Source organism: Dromiciops gliroides, chromosome X (assembly GCF_019393635.1).
Source record: "Dromiciops gliroides isolate mDroGli1 chromosome X, mDroGli1.pri, whole genome shotgun sequence".
NCBI lineage: Eukaryota > Metazoa > Chordata > Mammalia > Microbiotheria > Microbiotheriidae > Dromiciops > Dromiciops gliroides.
In genome coordinates this window covers 8,059,334-8,067,638 of record NC_057867.1, presented here as the reverse complement: position 1 = coordinate 8,067,638, position 8,305 = coordinate 8,059,334, and positions in this window count along the sequence as shown.

The window sequence follows — 8,305 nt, the reverse complement described above, 5'->3', positions numbered from 1 at the left end:
CTCGTTGCCCAGTTCTGAGTCACAGATCCAATGCTGGCTAAGGAGGGGGCCTGTACCTAGGGGTGGCATTCAAACTGAGGAGTGATTGCAGTTTCTAGCTATGTACTAAGAGAAGAGCTAGTTCAGAAGCAAGTAGCAGCAGTGTGGCTCAGACTTCAGGAGTGGAGTGGGGTCTGAGTTCCAACTTCTGGCCCATTCTGAAGCCTGCAGAGGAAGAATCAGTGCAAGAATCTCAGATCAAAAGGAAGCTTATGCTTTTGTCACTCTGAACCAGAAGAGCTTTCCACAAGGCTGATAGCAATTGAGTTCAGCAGCATCTACTTTTGCTCAGACCCAAAGCAAGCCCAGGAACTTGCTGAGTTTATACTAGGGGGCTGTGATCAAATTTTGCCACTTTAGGAGCATTGAATTCTTGCAAGTACTCAGCCTGAGGTGTTCCTGAGAACTTGGAAAGACACAATACTCAACACCCCAAGAAAGCAGCAACAAGACCAGGCCAGGCTTTTTCTCCAGAAGTGAATGGAGCCTGACCCTAACAGAAAGTCCAAGGTCAGAAAATAGGTTGGAAAAATGAGCAAACAGAAAAAGAATACCATGCTAAAAAGCTATTTATGGTGACACGGACACTCAAGACACAAACCCAGAAGAAGAGAATGACTCCAAAATATTTATAAGCAAAATCTCAAAGCAAAACACAGCTTGGGCAAAAATTCAACTAGAATCATTGGGAGAGATGGAGCAAGAGTTAAAAATGTTTTTATAAATGAAATGATAGTGATAAAGGAAAAGATGGAAAAGAGAAGATTTATGGAAGGAAAAATTGGAAAAGGTATGAACAGCTTGGCACAAAACCTTTCCCAAGCAACAAACTTTATGAAAATTAGAATAGACCAAAGAGAAACCAAAAGCTCCATGAAATAACAAGGAATATTAAAATAAAGGCAAAAAAACTGGAAGAAAATCTAAGCTATCCCATATAAAAAAAAAGTGACCTGGAAACTAGATGAAGGAGGAAAAATTTAAGTATCATTGGACCGTCTGAAAGCCCTGACCAAAAGAGACTAGACATTATATTTTAAGAAATCAGGAAAGAAAACTGCCCTGATGTCTTGGATCCAAAGGACAAAGTGGAAATAGAATTCACCAATCATCTCCTTAAAAAAAACCCAAAATGAAAACTTTCAGTAACGTCATAATAAAAAAAAATGAAAGCTTCCAAGTCAAAGGAATAAAATATTATGTACATCCAGAAAGAACTGAAGTACCAAGAAGCCAAAGTCAGGATCACACACAATTTAGCAGTCATCACTATAAAGGAGCAGAGAGCTTAGAATAGAATATTTCAGAAGACAAAGGATAAGTTTACAGCTAAGAATAACTTACCCAGCAAAACTGAGTATAATGCTACAGGTCAAAAAATGGATCTGTAATGAAATAGGGGATTTCCAAGCATTCCTGAAGAAAAGACCAGAGCTGTGTAGGAGATGTCTAAAAAGCTAAATAGGAAGAACAATGATAAGGGACTAAACAAGGACAAACTGCTTACGTTGAAATAGAGGGAGAAGACACATGTGACCGTCCCAGATTCCTCTCATCATTAGGGGTAGTAGAAGGAGTCTAATTTGACTGAAGCCCTGGGAGTGGTTCTGTTGTGTCATGATCATCCAAAGAAGAATGGAAAGGGATTGTTTCACAGAATTGAGGTGTGAAAGTAGAAGTGTGCACAACAAAGGAAGCCAGGAATCAAGAGCAGTAGCTGATACTTGAACCTTATTCTCATCTGAACTGGTAAAAAGAGAGACGCAAACACAGACATACATAGGGTTCCTTCAATAGGGAAATAGGAGGGAAAAAAGGAGATGGGAGTAGGGGAAATTAAAGAGAAGGGAGATTAAGGGAAGGATTATTCTAAGTAAATCAAACTCTAAGGATGTTAGTATTACAAAAATACTTATAGCTGTTTTTGAGATAGCAAAGAATTGGAATCTGAGGGAATGCCTATCAATTGAGGAATGGTTGGCCAATCTATAGCATATTCATTTGAGTTCATCTAATATACAAATAATCCTTAACTTGTTTTGTCTATCATAGACGCCTTTGGCAGTCTGGTGAGGTCTATGAACCCTTTCTTAGAAGAATGTTGGGTTTTTTTTGAAACTAAGAAACTCTTAGTTTATTAGTTTATTTATTTACTTATTTGCTTACTTATCTATCTATCTATCTATCTATCTATCTATCTATCTATCTATCTATCTATCTATCTATCTATCTATCTATCTATCTGCCTATTTATTTATTTATTCATTTATCTGTTCATCCAGGTCCTTTGTCTCCAAATCCAGGCCTCCTCATACCACACCATGCATATTCATCTTCCCCCACACTATCTTTACAGAGAAGTCCAGTTGGGAGCAGCTACGTGGTACAGTGGATAAAGCATGGTCCTGGAGTCAGGAGTTCAAATCTGGCTTCAGACACTTGACATTTACTAGCTGTGTGACCCTGGACAAGTCACTTAACCCTCATTGCCCTGCCAAAAATAATAATAATAATAACAAAGAAGTCCGATTAAGGAGAGTGCTGAAAAGAAATCTCCTTGACAACATCCCTCACAACTGGTTAGCCAGCCTCCGCTCTTGGTCTACAAGAAAAATGCTCTGAATTTGTCTACTGGTTTTCCAATGATGCAAGAACTTGGATTTCATGGCATTGCAATGATGATATTTTAAGTAATTCTGTTGTTATTAGTATGGTTTAATACATAAACCTCTTGGTCTCTAGAAATCAGAGTCAGTACTTTGGAGTCTGAGCAGAAGCAAAAATATGGACAGGCCATATTGTGGTATCCAGGTGTTAAATGGTAGACATGGCTAGTGCCTTTAAACAGAAAGCTGCTGTCTAATGGAAAATAATGGAAATTTTGGGATAACTTTGGTTTAAGTACCAAGCTCATGTTAGAAGACTCAAAAAGCAAAAACCAATTTTAATGTCACTGAAAGAAAAAATATATTCTCCAAGGTAGACATAGAGAAGAATGGTCTGGGGCAGAACTCCCACCTAATAAGCTTCTATCCCATTACTGAGCCTGCCTTGTCAGTATTGAACCAGTCCATCAGGAGATTCTGGGAAATTGGAGGGACTGCGCCATCCAATCATATCAATGTGATTAACAAGCAGACATCCTTGGATACTGAAGCATTTGCTAATTTCTCTCTTTGTGTTGTTGCTTGTGGGCTAGCCTATTTCACAGAGGAGGGATTTCCCTATGGATAGGTCCTCCAGAATGTTCTTATTTATGGATACTGTAGATATTGTGCTAATTGAATTGAGGTCCCCCCAAAATCCTATTGGGTCTCCTCTGTGATTTGAAAATCACATTCATTCAGAAGAAATTGGCCTAACTTTCCACACAGGAAAAATAAAGTAGAGATGTAATGCTGATTTCCCACATTGGGACATGAAGCTGGATAGACATTCAGTTAGTCTACATCTTAGACAAGTGCTGCATATGGCTAGTGAGCTAGCTCCTCAGCTGAATAGGAGGCGGCAAATGAACATGTAATCTCAGAGCAGGGACTGTTTTGTTTGGATCTTTGTATGCCCAGTATTTAATATAGGGCCTTGCACATTGCACATGCCTAATAATAAATGTTTGTCAAAATAAGGTTAATTGAATGGACAGTAGACTATTGCATTTGGGAAACTTAGTGATGGCAAGTTACTCCAGGATACTAGAGCTTGTCTTCTTTTTTGAACACTGGTATTCTCTTGGTGATGCTATATGGCTGACAATCATAGAATGCCAGGATGTCTGAGAAATCAAAATTAGGAATAATCCAAAGGGCACTAGATAGGGGCAGAGTGAGCTTGAATAGACTATAGCCCTTACCAATAAAGATGTGTGTAAGAAGGGGTAAGAAAGATGTCATTAGGGATGAGTATGACTGCAAGAGGAGACAGGTTGCACACAGCCCAGGTGGCTGGCAGGTCCTCCACCACTGGGAATACCCTTCTCCCCTTGCCTCCCCACCTCTTTGTCCTTTCTCCCTGCTGGGGCTGCTAGGCTGCTTGTATGTCATGGGTAAGAGAGCATTCAGCAGTCCTTCTAGTGAGAAGTCTTATTTATCATCAGCTCTGTCACTGCCTCCTAAAGTCCTCCAGGTCTTACCACCCTCCCTGACTCTATGCCCTTCAGATTCCTGGCACTGTCATCTGACCCAATGACATAACCCAAAGACTCCTTGGGCCTTACCAATTGGGTGTTGTTACCAATCACCCTGCATCAAAACTTTCTTTTATGTGTTATCTCTCCCAATTAGAATGTGAGCTCCTTAAGAGCAGAGACTGTCCCACTTCTTTCTATTTGTATTCACAGTACTTAGCACAGGGTTTAGCATATAATAGGCACTTCATAAATGCTTTTTTCATTCATTCATTCATTCATTCATTCATGAATTGCATGCAAGGCATAACAGATGGATAGTCAAGGTGCTGCACTGGTACAGAGTATTGATGGAAAGACATGGATGAGAATGACAAAGGAGGAAAAGGCATTAATGGGTTGAGATCTGCCCCAGTGTAAGAAGGTGCCCACACCAGTGAGATCATGAATCCACCAAAGCACCGTGTGCTGGTCCTGTAGCAAACATGGGGGATAAAAGATGGATGGTTCAAGTGTTGTATCAATAGTTCAGAACTTCAGCGACCTGGGGATCACATTGATGGGAGCATTCTCTCTGTTACTGTCAGCTCTGACCTATCTACTCTTCCTTATCTAGCAGGACTTGTGCCCATGTTTCTCTGTGGACACTCCTCAAGAATTTCACGAAGAAATCTGGGATGCTAATCCACTGTTTGTAGAGTTGTGAACTGATCCAACCATTCTGGGGAGCGATTTAGAACCATGCCCAAAGGGCAATAGAATTGTGCAGACCCTTTGATCCAGCAGTACCTAGCACTGTTAGGTTTATATCCCAAAGACATCCCCCAAAAGAGAAAAAGACCTATTTGTACAAAACTATTGATAGCAGCTCTTTTTGTGGAGGTTAAGAATTGTAAATCAAAGGAACGCCCATCAATTGGGGAATGGCTAAACAAACTGTATTATATGATTGTGATGGAATTTTATTGTGCTATAAGAAACAACAAGCAGGATGATTTCAGAAAGACCTGGAAAGACTTGTATGAAATGATGTATATTGAAGTGAGCAGAACCAAGAGAATGTTGTGCACAGAGACAGCAATATTGTTTGATGAAGAACTGTGAATGACTTAACTATTCTCAGAAATACAATGATCTAAGATGATCCCAAAGGACTAATGATGAAGCATACTATCTACCTCCAAAGAAAGAACTGATATTGATGGAACAGACTGAAGCATTCTAGTTTTCATTTTCTTTCATTTTTTTATTTTATCCAAGTTTATTATTTTTCAAAAAGAGTTTCAGAAAGAGTGAGTGTTCATGAATTGGAAGACAAAAGTGACACTTTGGCTAGATCCCCTATGGGTGACACTTCTGGGATCACAGATCCTTTGAACTATCAAAGGAGTATGTAAAGAACAATTCTTAACTTGGGGTCTATAAATGTGTGGGTTTAACATTTTAATAATGATATTTTAGAATCTTATATATTTATGCATTTAAAAACATTATTGTGAGGAGTCCATGGGCTTCACCATACTGCCTGCCCAAGTGGTCCTTCACAACACAAAATAGGTGAAGATGCTCTGCTTTAGAGCCATCTCATTTCACACAAAAGGCATATTCCTTACAAATGACCTGGACTTTTTTTTTGAAAAATGAATCATATTTTAAATACAGTAGGGAAAGTCATTATTTAAAGGGACTTTCTAGTGAATCCATTTATAAAGCAAGGATTTTTGTGCAATGAAAATATTCCCTAATTTCTTGGTTTTGTAAGTTCTGATCTTCCTGTGCCCTATCAGGTTTTTTCTTTAACATAAAAGTATTTTATTATTTTCCAGTTACATGTAAAGATAGTTTTTCACATTTGTTTTCATAAGATTTTTAGTTCCAAAATTTTCTCCCTCCCTTCCTTACCTCCCCCCTCCCCAAGACAGAAAGCAATCTGATATAGAATATATATGTACTATCTCATTAAACATATTTTTGCATTAGTGATGTTGTGAAAGAAGAATCAGAACAAAAGGGGAAAACCTCAAAAAAAAAAAACGCAAACAAAAGTAGAAACGGTATGGTTCAATCTGCATTCAGTATCCACAGTTCTTTTTCCTGCATGTGGAGAACATTTTCCATCATGATTCCTTTGGAGTTGTCTTGGATCACTGTATTGCTGAGGAGAGTTAAGTCTATCACAGTTGATCATAGTACAATGTTTCTGTTACTGTGTACAGTGTTCTGGTTCTGCTCACTTCACTCAGCATCAGTCTACTTAAGTCTTTCCAGGTTTTTCTGAAATCTGCCTGCTCATCGTTTCTTACAGCACAATAGTATTATTCCATTACATTCACATACCTCAATTTATTCAGCCATTCCCCAATTGATGGGCATTCCCTCAATTTCCAACGTTTTGCCACCACAAAGAGAGAAGCTATAAAGATTTTTGTACATGTGGGTCTTTTTCCCTTTTTATGATCTTTTCGGGATACAGACCTAGTAGTGAAATTACTGGGTCAAAGGGTATGCAAAGCCTCATGGCCCTTTGGGCATAGTTCCAAATTGCTCTCCAGAATGGTTAGATCAGTTCACAGCTCCACCAGCAATGCATTAGTGCTCCAATTTTCCCACAGCTTCTCCAACATTTATAATTTTCCTTTTTTGTCATACTAGCCAATCTATCAGGTTTTCTTAAAGCAGGATTCACCTGTACTCTCTGTGTGAGTTATGTTCTGTCTTCTCAGATTTTTTTGCTAAGTCCTGCCCCTTAACTGTGGATGGCCCCCAACTCTTTGTCCTGTGCTCCTTTTTCTTCCCTCTCTACAATGGTTTTACATGGATGCTTCAGCTCCCACATCGGTTTAATTATCATCTCTATGCTACATATTTAGCCTTCTCCCAGTCACTAATCTCCATCACCAATGGCTGATTGCATTTTTCCACCTGAATGTCCTGTAGACATCTTAAACTCATTATATACAAAACTGAACTCATGTTCTTTCCCTCCAAATACACCCCCTTCCAAACTTCCCAATTACTGTAGAGGGTACCACCATTTTCCCAGTCCCTTGGACTCACAATCTGGGTGTTATCCCAGACTCCTCTGTATCTCTCACCCTCCATATCCAATTGGCTTCCAAAGCTTACCGATTTCACATTTGCAGTATCTCTCAAATACTCTCCCTTTCTCTTCTGACACTGCACCCACCCCATTGCAGGCCTTCTTCACCTCACACCTGGACTATTGCAATAGCTGCTGGGGTGGGGGTCTGCTTGACCCAGTCTCTCCCCAGTCCAATCCATCCTCCATTCAGTTGCCAAAGTGATTTTCCTAAAGCACAGATCCTACCACATCACCCTCCCCTACTCAACAAACTTCAGTGGCTCCCTATTACTTCTAGAATCAAATCACAATATCTCACACATATAATGCCTACTACATGCCAGGCACAGAGGTAGGCACTTTATAAAGATGGTCCCTCATTGGTTCCTCACAACAATCCTGGGAGGTAGGTGACATTATCCCCACTTTACAGATGAGCAAACTCAGGCAAATAGAGGTTCAGTGACTTGCCCAGGGTTGCACAGCTAGTAAGTTTCTGAGGCCACATTTGAATTCAGGTCTTTCAGGCCTGTGCCACCTAGTTGCCCCCTCCTGACTCTGCCTTTTCATTGGCTATCCCCATGCCTGGAATGGATGCCATTACCTGTTCCCCTTAGATTTAGATGACAGTGTGACTTTGGGAAATTGAGCAGGTAAGTTAAGAGTCAAGGTAGTCTGCATAGGAAACCTAACAAATAGATATTTGCCACTTCTAGCAATGAAGCCTGTATTCTGGCCTTAGCTTCACTGGGACTTCTGTGACTGCTCTAGGAAGGGAAGAGAGATCTTTCTGGCAATATTGCTATCATTTTCTCACCTCCTTTTTTGGTAGATCTAATTTGCATATACTAATAGGCTACAGCCCAATGCATATACCTCCACTGCTACTGACTGGACTCATCTTTTGGATCATTTGGGAACAATTCACTGGGCTGTAAGGTCAGTGACACATGTGCCCTTAACCATTTTTCCTGGATCCTTCCTTATTCTCTTGAGCATGCCTTGTCAGAGTTTATAGGGCTCTGCCAATCACCCCTAACATCTGTAAGGGGGGAAATTCC